The sequence below is a fragment of the Oncorhynchus gorbuscha genome, linkage group LG04, assembly GCF_021184085.1.
Source record: "Oncorhynchus gorbuscha isolate QuinsamMale2020 ecotype Even-year linkage group LG04, OgorEven_v1.0, whole genome shotgun sequence".
NCBI classification, from domain to species: Eukaryota; Metazoa; Chordata; class Actinopteri; order Salmoniformes; family Salmonidae; genus Oncorhynchus; species Oncorhynchus gorbuscha.
Genome location: NC_060176.1, coordinates 63,970,016 through 63,986,993, shown reverse-complemented (window position 1 = coordinate 63,986,993; position 16,978 = coordinate 63,970,016). Strand labels below are relative to the sequence as shown.

The window sequence follows — 16,978 nt, the reverse complement described above, 5'->3', positions numbered from 1 at the left end:
AATCCACAAATGAAAAAAGAGCCAAATTGTTTTGGTAAAAAGCTGAGGGATGTGCCTGGATAAATGTAACCACTCTCAGATTATTAGACAGAGCTATGGATGCAAGGACTGACCATCCATGATATCAAAATTATTGTTTTAACAATATTATGAGGCTATACAGTGTTTGCCTACATTTACAATGTTTACAAACACTGGAGAAAAACAAGCTTTTTTGGGTTCTCATGGAGTGTGACAGTTGAACTTAGCTCATAAGGAATTTACAAGTTATATTATTCAAGAATCAATGTATATATATATATATATATATATATATATATATATATATATATATATAATAAGTCCAAAAATTGATTTAGCAACTACAGATTGCCCCTTTAAGTCTATCAAAAGTGTGCGAGTTTGAACAGTAGGCCTATGGATAAAAGAAAACTATCAGCAATAATTAGATTGAGCAATAAAATACCCACTATTATTCCATAGGCTGGGATCCACACTGTGCAGCTGTTGCAAGAGCGCACTTTTCACTGGCTGTCCACTGGTTTCAAAAACAATTATTGATAGGCAGCTTAAACTTCTTGAATTCAACAATTATTGGGTTCAAATACACATTTAGATTTGTGAACAGCCATCCACAGCAACCACAATCCACAAGGCACAAATAGCTAATTGAGAGATCAGCAGTGTGATTCACATCAATGCACTATGTAGATATCAATAATAAGTGATGTCCGTATCACCGTAGACCACACCACTGCTGTCATCCTTACCTCCAAGAGTTTATTCAAGTCGGATAAACTTTTTGGATGCCGACAGCAGTCACACCATTGGAACACATAGCTTGGACTGTAGCCTACAAAAGCCTATTTCTGCTCTTTTTCCGCGATCCATCAAACCCATTTGGTGATTTATTTAGAATTCAAGGCACACTTAACCAGCATGGCTACACCAGCATTCTGCAGCAATATGCCATTCCATCTGGTTTACGACCACTACTGATTCACAGACAGTGCTGACATCATCTCGCGTGGACTTAGAGTTTGTTGTCATCTTACTGCAAGTCATTTTCAGGACATCCACCTCTCCCTGGTAGAACTGAAAACTGTTGTTCAGGTATTGGACCTCTAGTCAGATCATCCATTATTTTGTGAGTTGAGACCACCAGTATTTGGAGAAAGCTGTTGAAGCAATTTTTCTGTTGCTGTTATGATTGTTTGTAGAGATATTTTTGTTGATTTAAAAGATCACGAACATGTGATAGTGAAACACTGTCCTCTCCATTACTCCAACCTTATTTAACTTTGGGCAGCATGATGGTTTGAGCCAGGTTGAGCCAAAGTGTGGACATGGAGCTAGGGTTAGGGTTAGGGGTATTGTTAGGGTTGAGCCAGGATGTGGACATGGAGCTAGGTTTAGGGTTAGGGGTATTGTTAGGGTTGAGCCAAAGTGTGGACATGGAGCTATTGTCAGGGTTGAGCCAAAGTGTGGACATGGGTAGGGTTAGTGTTAGGGGTATTGTTAGGGTTGAGCCAGGATGTGGACATGGAGCTAGGGTTAGTGTTAGGGTTAGTGTTAGGGTTGAGCCAAATTGTGGACATGGAGCTAGGGTTAGTGTTAGGGGTATTGTTAGGGTTGAGCCAGGATGTGGACATGGAGCTAGGGTTAGTGTTAGGGTTAGTGTTAGGGTTGAGCCAAATTGTGGACATGGAGCTAGGGTTAGGGTTAGGGGTATTGTTAGGGTTGAGCCAGGATGTGGACATGGAGCTAGGGTTAGTGTTAGGGGTATTGTTAGGGTTGAGCCAGGATGTGGACATGGAGCTAGGGTTAGGGTTATTGTTAGGGTTGAGCCAGGATGTGGACATGGAGCTAGGGTTAGTGTTAGGGGTATTGTTAGGGTTGAGCCAGGATGTAGACATGGAGCTAGGGTTAGTGTTAGGGGTATTGTTAGGGTTGAGCCAGGATGTGGACATGGAGCTAGGGTTAGGGTTATTGTTAGGCTGAGTCCAAGGTATTTCTCGCCAGGATGCGCCAACCGCCTGTGCCTCTTGCGGATTTGATGGACATTTCGTTGAGCCAGGATGTGGACATGGAGCTAGGGTTAGTGTTAGGGGTATTGTTAGGGTTGAGCCAGGATGTGGACATGGAGCTAGGGTTAGGGTTATTGTTAGGGTTGAGCCAGGATGTGGACATGGAGCTAGGGTTAGTGTTAGGGGTATTGTTAGGGTTGAGCCAGGATGTAGACATGGAGCTAGGGTTAGTGTTAGGGGTATTGTTAGGGTTGAGCCAGGATGTGGACATGGAGCTAGGGTTAGGGTTATTGTTAGGGTTGAGCCAGGATGTGGACATGGAGCTAGGGTTAGTGTTAGGGGTATTGTTAGGGTTGAGCCAGGATGTGGACATGGAGCTAGGGTTAGGGTTATTGTTAGGGTTGAGCCAGGATGTGGACATGGAGCTAGGGTTAGTGTTAGGGTTATTGTTAGGTTTGAGCCAGGATGTGGACATGGAGCCAGGGTTAGTGTTAGGGCTATTGTTAGGGTTGAGCCAGGATGTGGACATGGAGCAAGGGTTAGGGTTATTGTTAGGGTTGAGCCAGGGTGTAGAAATGAAGTTGTGTGGAGAGACATGACAGATGACAATGAGCATGGCTCAAGTGTATAGTATTGTGTTAGAATTTATTCCATTCCATATCATACTTGTTTCCTGTGGTTTTGTTATCTTGAATGCACCTAATTTCCTACATCAAGAGTGTTATGAACAGTTCAATGTTTACTCCCAAAAAACACCTGCTTGCTTGTCATCTTGGAGGAAACTGCTACATAGACGCGGTAGTACACCCCATGGCAAATAAAGACAAGTCAAAGAAAAACAAAGTGTCCTTTCTCTCACTCTGTATGTGTGTCTGTGAGTGTGTGTGTGTGTGTGTGTGTGTGTGTGTGTGTGTGTGTGTGTGTGTGTGTGTGTGTGTGTGTGTGTGTGTGTGTGTGTGTGTGTGTGTGTGTGTGTGTGTGTGTGTGTGTGTGTGTGTGTGTGTGTGTGTGTGTGTGTGTGTGTGTGTGTGTGCATGTGTGCAAATCTCTCTCTCTCCCCTCATGGCATCTCACACTAGAAGGACAGTGAAATCTCCCAAGGTCAATCTGGGAACACAATACTCATGTTCCCATGTTTCTAACGACGAGCAAAAGGTCACTCCTCATCTACACAATTAATGATCATCAGACCATGGAGCATCACTTCACTCAAACACATCTCAAAGCAGTCAGCAGACCCCTTTCCTCTCTGAATAGGACTACAAGAACCACACCAATGATTTGATTGGATTCTGACTTGGATGTCAATCTGTCTGCAGAGAAAGATTATTACCTTGCGATATCTGATGGTTATGCTCTCTAGCTGGCCCTTGGGAGAAACTTTTATTCTGAAATCCTCAGGGCAGAAACCCAAAGCCACTCCAACAGACTTTGCTCCAGTCATCACCCTGAACAGGTGAGATACACCTGGAGTAGATACTCTCAAGGAGTCATAATCAAAGATATGATTGAAGAAAATTATGATAGACGTTCTTTCTTAGCAGGCTGTTGGGCAAATGTTGCATTCCATTTTTGGGGGGTCATTTGTTATTGAGAGTATGATAATAACAATTATGCAGGCAATACATTATGGAACATCACTGTACATTATCAGTCAATGTGACCTTTAAATTCACAGTGAATGCATGTTATGCTTTTCATTGATGAAATGATCTACATCGTTGATGACATCAGTTTTGTGAGATAATAGGTTAAATTATAACCTAATTCATAACCTATTCTGATTATGTTATAGTTAGACATAAGTTAATTTAAATAAATGTGTGTTTCCATTGCAAAGAAGTACTTTAAAACTGACATTCTAATGTAATCAGTAAAAGGGGGTGTTTTGATCAGAGAAAATAACAGTGTTATTTCAACTTTAGACACCATACATTTACCCATTCTAAAGACATATCAATGTCATCCTGTTCTCTGAACACACTGTGATGTCAAAAACCCTGGTGTATAATCATGTCTTTATTATGGTTTCAATGTCAAACTATGTCTTAGATAAATATATGCATATTGCATCAAAATTGTGGAAGGCATGAGGGAAGATTGTTGCCTTTTTTCTTGGCTGAAGGAAATGCATTTTATTGAGATGTTGATCGTCAAGTAGGCTACTGTATGAAGAAATCTGGGGAGTAATGGTCCCCTTATTGACTTGTTGCAGTTGCCAAGGGGAACCCCTGTCAGATCTAACATTTCCTTCTGAGGGGTCTGAACCTGCAGATAGAGCCTCAGACGGAGGGGACTGGACTGGCCTCACTCAGGGAGCAGTGTATGGCTGCGTTCACAACCCAACGCAGTGACTCTCAGACAGCACTGGACAGCAACGGTAAAGCTGTGTAATGTAACTCATTTACATTACATTTAAGTCATTTAGCAGACGCTCTTATCCAGAGCGACTTACAAATTGGTGCATTCACCTTATGACATCCAGTGGAACAGTCACTTTACAATAGTGCATCTAAATCTTAAAGGGGGGTGAGAAGGATTACTTTATCCTATCCTAGGTATTCCTTAAAGAGGTGGGGTTTCAGGTGTCTCCGGAAGGTGGTGATTGACTCCGCTGTCCTGGCGTCGTGAGGAGGAGTTTGTTCCACCATTGGGGGCCAGAGCAGCGAACAGTTTTGACTGGGCTGAGCGGGAACTGTACTTCCTCAGTGGTAGGGAGGCGAGCAGGCCAGAGGTGGATGAACGCAGTGCCCTTGTTTGGGTGTAGGGCCTGATCAGAGCCTGGAGGTACTGAGGTGCCGTTCCCCTCACAGCTCCGTAGGCAAGCACCATGGTCTTGTAGCGGATGCGAGCTTCAACTGGAAGCCAGTGGAGAGAGCGGAGGAGCGGGGTGACGTGAGAGAACTTGGGAAGGTTGAACACCAGACGGGCTGCGGCGTTCTGGATGAGTTGTAGGGGTTTAATGGCACAGGCAGGGAGCCCAGCCAACAGCGAGTTGCAGTAATCCAGACGGGAGATGACAAGTGCCTGGATTAGGACCTGCGCCGCTTCCTGTGTGAGGCAGGGTCGTACTCTGCGGATGTTGTAGAGCATGAACCTACAGGAACGGGTCACCGCCTTGATGTTAGTTGAGAACGACAGGGTGTTGTCCAGGATCACGCCAAGGTTCTTAGCGCTCTGGGAGGAGGACACAATGGAGTTGTCAACCGTGATGGCGAGATCATGGAACGGGCAGTCCTTCCCGGGAGGAAGAGCAGCTCCGTCTTGCCGAGGTTCAGCTTGAGGTGGTGATCCGTCATCCACACTGATATGTCTGCCAGACATGCAGAGATGCGATTCGCCACCTGGTCATCAGAAGGGGAAAGGAGAAGATTAATTGTGTGTCGTCTGCATAGCAATGATAGGAGAGACCATGTGAGGTTATGACAGAGCCAAGTGACTTGGTGTATAGCGAGAATAGGAGAGGGCCTAGAACAGAGCCCTGGGGGACACCAGTGGTGAGAGCGCGTGGTGAGGAGACAGATTCTCGCCACGCCACCTGGTAGGAGCGACCTGTCAGGTAGGACGCAATCCAAGCGTGGGCCGCGCCAGAGATGCCCAACTCGGAGAGGGTGGAGAGGAGGATCTGATGGTTCACAGTATCGAAGGCAGCCGATAGGTCTAGAAGGATGAGAGAGTTAGCTTTAGCGGTGCGGAGCGCCTCCGTGATACAGAGAAGAGCAGTCTCAGTTGAATGACTAGTCTTGAAACCTGACTGATTTGGATCAAGAAGGTCATTCTGGAGAGATAGCGGGAGAGCTGGCCAAGGACGGCACGTTCAAGAGTTTTGGAGAGAAAAGAAAGAAGGGATACTGGTCTGTAGTTGTTGACATCGGCGGGATCGAGTGTAGGTTTTTTCAGAAGGGGTGCAACTCTCGCTCTCTTGAAGACGGAAGGGACGTAGCCAGCGGTCAGGGATGAGCGAGGTGAGGTAAGGGAGAAGGTCTCCGGAAATGGTCTGGAGAAGAGAGGAGGGGATAGGGTCAAGCGGGCAGGATGTTGGGCGGCTGGCCGTCACAAGACGCGAGATTTCATCTGTAGAGAGAGGGGAGAAAGAGGTCAGAGCACAGGGTAGGGCAGTGTGAGCAGAACCAGCGGTGTCGTTTGACTTAGCAAACGAGGATCGGATGTCGTCGACCTTCTTTTCAAAATGGTTGACGAAGTCATCTGCAGAGAGGGAGGAGGGGGGGGGGATTCAGGAGGGAGGAGAAGGTGGCAAAGAGCTTCCTAGGGTTAGAGGCAGAAGCTTGGAATTTAGAGTGGTAGAAAGTGGCTTTAGCAGCAGAGACAGAAGAGGAAAATGTAGAGAGGAGGGAGTGAAAGGATGCCAGGTCCGCAGGGAGGCGAGTTTTCCTCCATTTCCGCTCGGCTGCCCGGAGCCCTGTTCTGTGAGCTCGCAATGAGTCGTCGAGCCACGGAGCGGGAGGGGAAGACTGAGCCGGCCTGGAGGATAGGGGGCATAGAGAGTCAAAGGATGCAGAAAGGGAGGAGAGGAGGGTTGAGGAGGCAGAATCAGGAGATAGGTTGGAGAAGGTTTGAGCAGAGGGAAGAGATGATAGGATGGAAGAGGAGAGAGTAGCGGGGGAGAGAGAGCGAAGGTTGGGACGGCGCGATACCATCCGAGTAGGGGCAGTGTGGGAAGTGTTGGATGAGAGCGAGAGGGAAAAGGATACAAGGTACTGGTCGGAGACTTGGAGGGGAGTTGCAATGAGGTTAGTGGAAGAACAGCATCTAGTAAAGATGAGGTCGAGCGTATTGCCTGCCTTGTGAGTAGGGGGGGAAGGTGAGAGGGTGAGGTCAAAAGAGGAGAGGAGTGGAAAGAAGGGGAGAAAGAGAGAATGACCACTTGGGAGAGATGAGGATCCCGGTGCCACCACCCCGCTGACCAGAAGCTCTCGGGGTGTGCGAGAACACGTGGGCGGACGAAGAGAGAGCAGTAGGAGTGGCAGTGTTATCTGTGGTGATCCATGTTTCCGTCAGTGCCATGAAGTCGAGGGACTGGAGGGAGGCATAGGCTGAGATGAACTCTGCCTTGTTGGCCGCAGATCGGCAATTCCAGAGGCTACCGGAGACCTGGAACTCCACGTGGGTCGTGCGCGCTGGGACCACCAGATTAGGGTGGCCGCGGCCACGCGGTGAGCATCACTGATAGTGAACACGTTTATTACATTAGATAATAGTCTGAGATTCCCACCATTTGTTTGAGTCACTTATTACACAGATTTGTTGAAGTCTGACATTCTTGTTTGTTCAATTAGTAATTTAATTACATTTTGCAGTAGCTTGGTGGTAGTTGAACTAAATTCAAATCTTGGTAGTGTTTTCACTAGTTCATTACTTGTTTGCCATGTAGTGGTGTAGCTCAGTTTATTTTTTAAGGAACTCAGTCCGGCTTTCAACTTACTCTTGAACGTTGTAATAGTAGAGTCAGTCATTGTATACCTTAGAGAGCTATTCATAACTTGTGAGAAATGTACAGATCAACTAGGCCATTTCAGCTAGCGTTTTTTAGCTAGGTTTTATTTTGCCCATCGATTTTGTTGTAATGGTTGAGTCACTGAAATATACCATGAACACACATTAGACATGGCAAAATATATAGAATTGCAAGAAAATTTGCTTTAAAACGGCAACATTTTCTCTGAACCCCCCCCCCCCCCCACCCATGGAAGAATGTAAAGAATTGCAGGAAATAAACTTTAAACCTGCTATGTTCCCTCAGCCAATAAGAGGGGTGTGGACAGTGCTTGTGCCAATAGAAAGAGACTACTGGAACTACACACTATTTTCTTTTGCAAAAATAACAAAAAAAATATGGGTAAAGTAGGCAAGATTTCCTTTCTTTTTCGGCATCAGACCTTCCCAATTTTCACTTGAAACATTGTTTTTGTGTTTAATAGGCTAAATTACACATTATGTTAACGTCTGACTCTGAGTAAACTGTTCTTGCAATTTGTAGACTATGAACATTTAGACAAATTTTTCACAAAGTAGTTTGGATGTAGTGAACTACTTTTTCAAAGTAACTTTAGTTAAGTAAAATATATGTTTCTTAGCAGTAGCTTTAGGTTAGCTTAACTTCTTCCAGTGTGAAGTAATTGGTAGCTTGGTAAACTATATTTTCAGAGTAACTTTCCCAACACTGACAGTTATTCTCTATTTCAGCAGGAAACTCCCAGCAAGAGTTCTCTGGAAATACAACAGGGCCACACTGCTGTCAACTGGACTCTAAGGTTTGACAAACACTGAAAAACCTTGCCAGTATGGTTTCCAATATGTGAAGTGACATGTGGTATGTTGTCTGTCTGTCACTGCTAGACCTGGGCTGGCAGAACTGGATCATCTACCCAGAGAGGTTTACCTTCATCCAGTGTGCAGCCTGCACCACACAGTTTAACCCTGCTGGCCAACAGTGTGTAGCGCACCTTCCCTCACAGGATTCCCCTCCAGAGGTAATGCATGTGCACCACAACTTAAAACAACATTAAAGCTACACTATAAAACATGGAAACTACACAAAGATATATTACAGGTGTCACACTGCAAATGCATCACTAAGAAGTAATGAGAAAAATTGGCATGTGATTTTCAAGTTTTTAGTCAAACACACATTTTGCAAACACAATGCACATGTGCTGTTATTCCATCTCACTTTCATTGAAGCGTCTATTGGTGGTTTGTCTGTACAAGGGATCAAATAGAATGTCTTGTGGATCTCAGTACAAGGTCACAGGTTTAAAGGTTAGTTCCTGGATGATGTGATTGGTTCTCAAACTAGTTCAACCAGGAAATGGTAGACTCAAACTGACAGAGTAGACATCTTAACAGCCAAAAATGATTTAAGGGTCAAATTCAGACACTATGTGCCCTTACCTCTTTCTGACCCCTGAACAAATCTGCCACTGGACAGATCATACCTGATTACTTAATTGTATTTCTGAAGTCTTTCAGTTCAGATGATCAATCTCTCTAGGAAGCAACCTTGCTAAGAAACATAACTATATTAAAATATAATAATATAATAATATATGCCATTTAGCAGACGCTTTTATCCAAAGCGACTTACAGTCATGTGTGCATACATTCTACGTATGGGTGGTCCCGGGGATCGAACCCACTACCCTGGCGTTACAAGCGCCATGCTCTACCAACTGAGCTACAGAAGAACCATTAAAATACTGTAGCTTTTTAAACTGTTATCTGATGGCTACTTACAGTACAGTGACCTTTCCTTTTTTAGGTTTCCTGCTGCAAACCTGCATCCCAACACCTGGTGCCAGTGCTCTACCTGGATGAATTCAACACACTGATCATCTCCTCTGTGTATCTGACCTGGGACTGCAGCTGCAAACCAGCCATCAACCCCCATCGCCATACTTAATAGACCTGTCCATTCTCCAACTGTTTTATATTATAGTGTAGAGCTCTCTAAATAAGATCCATACTCTACATTTTATATACTGTGCATGGTCATGTTCCCATGTTCCCATACTCACATAAACCCCATCTAAACATACAGTTGAAGTACAAATTTCTTGTTAATAATCTATAGTTTTGGCAAGTCGATTAGGACATCTACTTTGTACATGACACAAGTCATTTTTCCAACAATTGTTTACAGATAGATTATTTCACTTATAATTCACTGTATCACAATTCCAATGGGTTAGAAGTTTACATACACTAAGTTGACTGTGTCTTTAAATAGCTTGGAAAATTCCAGAAAATGACGTCATGGATTTAGAAGCTTCTGAAATTTTCATAACTTGAGTCAAATGGAGTTGTACCTGTCGATGTATTTCAAGGCCTCCCTTCAAACTCAGTGCCTCTTTGCTTTATATCATGGGAAAATCAAAAGGAAACAGCCAAGACTTCAGAGAAATTATTGTAGACCTCCACAAGTCTGGTTCATCCTTGGGAACAATTTCCAAATGCCTGAAGATGCTTCCAAAAGCATGATTTAAAATTAAAATAAAATTATTTCACCTTTATTTAACCAGGTAGGCCAGTTGAGAACAAGTTCTCATTTACAACTGCAACCTGGTCAAGATAAAGCAAAGCAGTGCAACACAAACAACAACACAGAGTTACACATGGAATAAACAAACGTACAATCAATAACCCAAAAGAGAAATCTATATACAGTGTGTGCAAATGAGGTAAGATTAGGGAGGTAAGGCAATAAATAGGCCGTAGTGGCAAAGTAATTACAATATAGTAATAAACACTGGAGAGATAGATGTGCAGAAGGTGAATGTGCAAGTAGAGATACTGGGGTGCAAAGGAGAAGAAAAAAAACTATATGGGGATGAGGTAGTTGGATAGGCTATTTACAGATGGGCATTGTACAGGTGCAATGATCTGTAAGCTGCTCTGACAGCTGATGCTTAAAGTTAGTGAGGGAGATATGTGTCTCCAGCTTCAGTGATTTTTGCAATTAATTCCAGTCATTGGCAGCAGAAAACTGGAAGGTGGCCAAAGAGGAATTGGCTTTGGGGATGACCAGTGAAATATACCTGCTGGAGTGCGTGCTACGGGTGGGTGCTGCTGTGGTGACCAGTGAGCTGAGATAAGGGGGGCTTTACCTAGCAAAGACTTATAGATGATCTGGAGCCAGTGGGTCTGGCGCCGAATATGAAGCGAGGGCCAGCCAACAAGAGCATACAGGTCGCAGTGGTGGGTAGTATATGGGGCTTTAGTGACAAAACGTATGGCACTGTGATAGTCTGCATCCCACTTGCTGAGTAGAGTGTTGGAGGCTATTGTGTAAATGACATCGCTGAAGTCAAGGATTGGTATGATAATCAGTTTTACCAGGGTATGTTTGGCAGCATGAGTGAAGGATGCTTTGTTGCGAAATAGGTACCACGTTCATCTGTACATACAATAGTACGCAGGTATAAACACCATAGGACCACACAGCCGTCATACCGCTCAGGAAGGAGACGCATTCTGTCTCCTAGAGATGAATGTACTTTAGTGCGAAAAGTGAAAATCAATCCCAGAAACAACAGCAAATGACCCTGTGAAGATGCTGGAGGAAACAGGTACAATAGTATCTATATCCACAGTAAAACGAGTCCTATATCGACATAACCTGAAAGGCCGCTCGGCAAGGAAGAAGACACTGCTCCAAAACCGCCATAAAAAAAGCCAGACTACGCTTTGCAACTGCACATGGGGACAAAGATCGTACTTTTTGGAGAAATGTCCTCTGGTCTGATGAAACAAAAATAGAACTGTTTGGTCATAATGACCATCGTTATGTTTGGAGGTAAAAGGGGGAGGCTTGCAAACCAAAGAACAACATCCCAACCGTGAAGCACGGGGGTGGCAGCATCATGTTGTGGGGGTGCTATGCTGCAGGAGGGACTGGTGCCCTTCACAAAATAGATGGCATCATGAGGAAGGGAAATGATGTGGACATATTGAAGCAACATGTCAAGACATCAGTTAGGAAGTTAAAGCGTGGTTGCAAAATGGGCCTTCCAAATGGACAATGACGCCAAGCATACTTCCAAAGTTGTGGCAAAATGAAGTCAAGGTATTGGAGTGGCCATCACAAAGCCCTGACCTCAATCCCATAGAAAATTTGAGGGCAGAACTGAAAAAGCGTCTGCGAGCAAGGAGGCCTACAAACCTGACTCTGTTAAACCAGCTCTGTCAGGAAGAATGGGCCAAGATTCGCCAAATTTATTGTGGGAAGCTTGTGGAAGGCTACCCGAAACATTTGACCCAAGTTAAAGAATTTAAAGGCAATGCTACCAAATACTAATTGAGTGTATGTAATCTTCTGACCCAATGGGAATGTGATGAAAGAAATAAAACATTTACGAAATAATTCTCTCTACTATTATTCTGACATTTCACGTTTTTAAAATAAAGTGGTGATCCTAACTGACCTACGACAGGGGATTTTTACTAGGATTAAATGTCAGGAATTGTGAAAAACTGAGTTTAAATCTATTTGGCTAAGATGTATGTAGACTTCCATCTTCAACTGTATATCTACTCTAATGGTTCTATACTATGGTATACCATGGTGTAGAGTTCTGTAAATAAGACCTATTTGTATGGTCACGCTCACATTCCTGATGTTGCAGATCAAAACATTGGGTTTTGGGACACAACTGAGACACACCTGAGAGTCAGTGATTAGACATGTTAGTAGTTCCATTACATCTGGTCTGACCTCTGTGTTGTATTTCTCAGGGCTGGCTGCACTCATTGTTGTTGTGTAAACAGTACTTCTGGGAAACAATGGACAATGTTTTAATATAAGACACACCCATCTACCCACAGAAAGTTATATGAAACATACAAATCACAGTTAGTGCATGTATGGGTAAGATGGAAACCTACTTAAATACCAGTGTGACATGAAAACATGAAAAGCTTCAAAACAGGGACAATTCTACTCAGATCTTCAGTGACAATACACTACAGCTATTTTTTCAGACAGTTTCATAACAGAGGCCTATTAACTTTATTGCTGTGGTAAGGCAAGGGGAAGTGAAAGCAATGTTCGTTGCACAAAAACCCTCCCTCCTGCTGATCACACAGTGATTCACACTGGGGAATGGCACAGAGAGAAATGAGGACATAATAAACAAACTTCTTCTTCCTTACCTGTTACATACCTTCAAGATTCAATGTCACATACACAAGTACAGTGAAATGCCTTGCAAACTCAAAACCCAACAATGCAATAATCAATAACAATGTAATACAAAAAAAAACACGACAAATAAGAAGAAATATGAAGAACACAATACGTAAGTAAGTATACTATTACAGGGTCAGTTCCAATACCATATTTACAATTTCGATACTGGATTGATGGAGGTAGATATGTGTAGAGGTAAGGTGACTAGGCAACAGTGTCACGACTCCGACCGAAGGACACTCCCCTTCCCGTTCGGGTGGCGCTCGGCGGTCGTCGTCGCCGGCCTACTAGCTGCTACTGATTATTTCCTCCCCCTCCTTGTGTTGATTGAGTGCACCTGTTTTGAATTAGGTAGTAGGCTTTATTAGTCAGCCGGCCCGCAGAGTTCCTTGTGCGGGATTAATTATTGTGACCATCTGTTTTAGTGTACTTGTGTGCACGTCTATGGGTTTTGTGTTTTTCCCATTTTGTGGGTTTTCCCTAGACCGTTTAAGTCCCCCTGTTTGGGGGCATTCGTGTGTTCATTACGCCCTGTGTGTTCGGGAGGGTTGGCTTATGTTCGCCGTTTGTCGGTGCATTAAAATAGCACTCACCTGAACTCTCTGCTTCCTGCGTTTGACTCCTCACCCATTACACTCAGATCGTTACAAACAGGATATAAGATAAACAGAGTAGCAGCAGCTTGTATGTGAGTGGGTGTGCGTGTGTGTCTGTGGAGTCAGTATAAATGTATGTGCATATTATGTGTGTGTGAGCAGATGATGGAGTATGTGTGTGAGTGAGTGTGTAGGGCCCAGTGAGTATGTAGGGCACAGTGAGTGTGTAGGGCACAGTGAGTGTGTAGGGCACAGTGAGTGTGTAGGGCACAGTGAGTGTGTAGGGCACAGTGAGTGTGTAGGGCACAGTGAGTATGTAGGGCCCAGTGAGTATGTAGGGCCCAGTGAGTGTGTAGGGCCCAGTGAGTGTGTAGGGCCCAGTGAGTGTGTAGGGCCCAGTGAGTGTGTTGGGCCCAGTGAGTGTGTAGGGCCCAGTGAGTGTGTAGGGCCCAGTGAGTATGTAGGGCCCAGTGAGTATGTAGGGCCAGTGAGTGTGTAGGGCACAGTGAGTGTGTAGGGCACAGTGAGTATGTAGGGCCCAGTGAGTCTGTAGGGCACAGTGAGTGTGTAGGGCCCAGTGAGTGTGTAGGGCCCAGTGAGTGAGTAGGGTACAGTGAGTGTACATAGAGACAGGACCTGGGAGACAAAATTACAGATATATAAAAATACAGTAATATTTCTGGATTTTCTATGAGAATAACTTGTAGTCAAATATAGTCAATGATACAGTATAACATTGTCAACTGTAATACTATCTAAACAAATATTCACCAAACACATACAGGCATCTACTTGCTTTATACATTGTATCCATATTGATATTATCTTGACCAGTAGCTAGGCTGGGGATGCCGTCTGGGCCTGCAGCCTTGCGAGGGTTAACACGTTTAAATGTTTTACTCACCTCAGCTGCATTGAAGGAGAGTCTGCATGTTTTCGTTGCAGGCCGTGTCAGTGGCACTGTATTGTCCTCAAAGCGGGCAAAAAAGTTATTTAGTCTGCCTGGGAGCAAGAAATCCTGGTCCGTGACGGGGTTTTCTTTTTGTAATCCGTGATTGACTGTAGACCCTGCCACATACCTCGTGTCTGAGCCGTTGAATTGAGATTCTACTTTGTCTCTATACTGACGCTTAGCTTGTTTGATAGCCTTGCGGAGGGAATAGCTGCACTGTTTGTATTCGGTCATGTTACCAGTCACCTTGCCCTGATTAAAAGCAGTGGTTCGCGCTTTCAGTTTCACGCGAATGTGTTGGAGCGAACCATTGAGAGGCTGAAGTAGCAAGCACATGCACATTAAGAGAAGATGATATCCAGGCCATATGACACCCAGACCATACTCTATTTTTGTAGGAATACATTAACCAAGCCCATACGTGCATTCATGACAGCTGAACATGCTGTGGTCAGCGGGGTACAGGAAGAAAGATGTAGGCAGGATAACTGATGACTAACACGTAAAACATGGGCATGCAGTATATACATTATTTTTGGAAAATGGAAAGAGTTCTGCCATCGTTGTGACCAAAAGCAGATACTAAGGGGGAGTGACTTTATTTACATATGTAATGTACACCAATACTATGTATGTATAAAAGCAAAGCCAGTGTTAAGAAGCGACGGCTTTTCCGCGGACCAGCACGGCTTTAATAACTTGCATTAAAGTCTACATTGAATTCAACAGTTTCTTCTGAGAGTATTATATTTCTATAGACAGTATTATATTTCTGTAACGATTATCTAAGACAAATGCTGCCATCAATCCACGGTTTCTGGTTAGGGAATGTTTTAATCGTTGCTATGGGAACGACATCTTCAACGCACGTTCTAATGAACTCTCACACCGAATCAGCGTATTCGTCAATGTTGTTATCTGATGCAATACGAAACATATCCCAGTCCACGTGATGGAAGCAGTCTTGGAGTGTGGAATCAGCTTGGTTGGACCAGCGTTGGACAGACCTCAGCGTGGGAGCTTCTTGTTTTAGTTTCTGTCTGTAGGCAGGGATCAACAAAATGGAGTCGTGGTCAGCTTTTCCAAAAGGAGGGCGGGGCAGGGCCTTATATGCGTCGCAGATGTTAGAGTAACAATGATCCAAGGTTTTTCCAGCCCTGGTTGCGCAATCGATATGCTGATACAATTTAGGGAGTCTTGTTTTCAGATTAGCCTGGTTAAAATCCCCAGCTACAATGAATGCAGCCTCAGGATGTATGGATTCCAGTTTGCAAAGAGACAAATAAAGTTCGTTCAGAGCCATCGATGTGTCTGCTTGGGGGGGAATATATACGGCTGTGATTATAATCGAAGAGAATTCTCTTGGTAGATAATGCGGTCGACATTTGATTGTGAGGAATTCTAAATCAGGTGAACAGAAGGATTTAAGTTCCTGTATGTTACTGCTTAGTAATATGTTTGCAGTGTGGCACCTGCAATCTATCTTTGTGTAGTTTCAATGTTTTATAGGGTAGCTTAAACGTTATTTTAAGTTGTGGTCACGGTGCAAGGAGCACATGCACATGCATTGGAGTCCTGTGAGGGAAGGTGCGCTCCACACCGTTGGCCTGTGGGTTCCACCAGTCTGTCCACTTAACCCCCATCCTTGCTGACCTCCATTGGCTACCTGTCCCTCAAATAATTGACTTTAAAATTCTCTTCCTTGTCTACAAAGCCCTAAATGACATTGGGCCTGCCTACCTGTCAGATCTACTCCCCACTTACAATACTCCACGTACCCTACGGTCAAGTCACGCCAAACTGGTTCATGCACCCAGGACCCGGCTCCAAACAAACGGGGGCAGTGCCTTTTCCTGCCATGCACCACACCTTTGGAACTCCAAGACATCTAAGGGCTGTTTAGACTGTTTTTTTTTATTTTTAAGAATCCTCTTTATCGGCTGGCCTACCCTTCTTCCTAGACTTTGATTGTTGCTTTTATGGTATGGTTATATACATTTGCATTGTTTTTTAAAACCAATTTTTCTATTTTAACTTTTATTTTATGCACTTTTTGGTTATTCTTGTATGTTGAAAATGGCTTTACAAATGTAATTTATTATTATTAGAATATTATCATCAGATATTGGGCTTTTAAAATAAGATACCAGGGTGTTCACTCTTGGATGTGTAAATTAAGTGCAGTGTCCTTCCCTTTTTTAGGTTTCCTGCTGCAAACCTGCATCCCAACACATGGTGCCAGTGCTCTACCTGGATGAATTCAACACACTGATCATCTCCTCTGTGTATCTGACCCGGGACTGCAGCTGCACACCAACCATCAACCCCCATCACAGTCTTACTAGACTTGTCCATTCTCAAACTGTTTTATACTTTAGATTCTACATTTTATATTCTGTACAGGGTCATGTTCCCATGAACCCCATCACCCTACTAACTAAACATATGTCCATTATCAATGTTTTACATCATGTATGGTCATGCTCACATCACTGATGTTGCAGATCAAAACATTGGGTTTTCAGGTGTTACTTTGAATGTATCTTGTTGCTCATCTAGTTTGGGGATTTCTTTCAAACTATAATCACATTATTGTTCATGGAATAGACCTATTGTATAGTTAGGGCTGACATGCAACACATCATTGTGGTTGTCAAAACAGCTTCATTACGTTTGGTAAAAACTGTTTCATCCTGTG

At 43.9% G+C, this 16,978-nt stretch overlaps 1 pseudogene; it reads left to right on the top strand.

The window, feature by feature from the left end:
• The first annotated feature begins 4,277 nt into the window (after positions 1-4,277).
• Positions 4,278-16,625, top strand: LOC124033031 (annotated as a pseudogene).
• Positions 16,626-16,978: the final 353 nt, after the last annotated feature.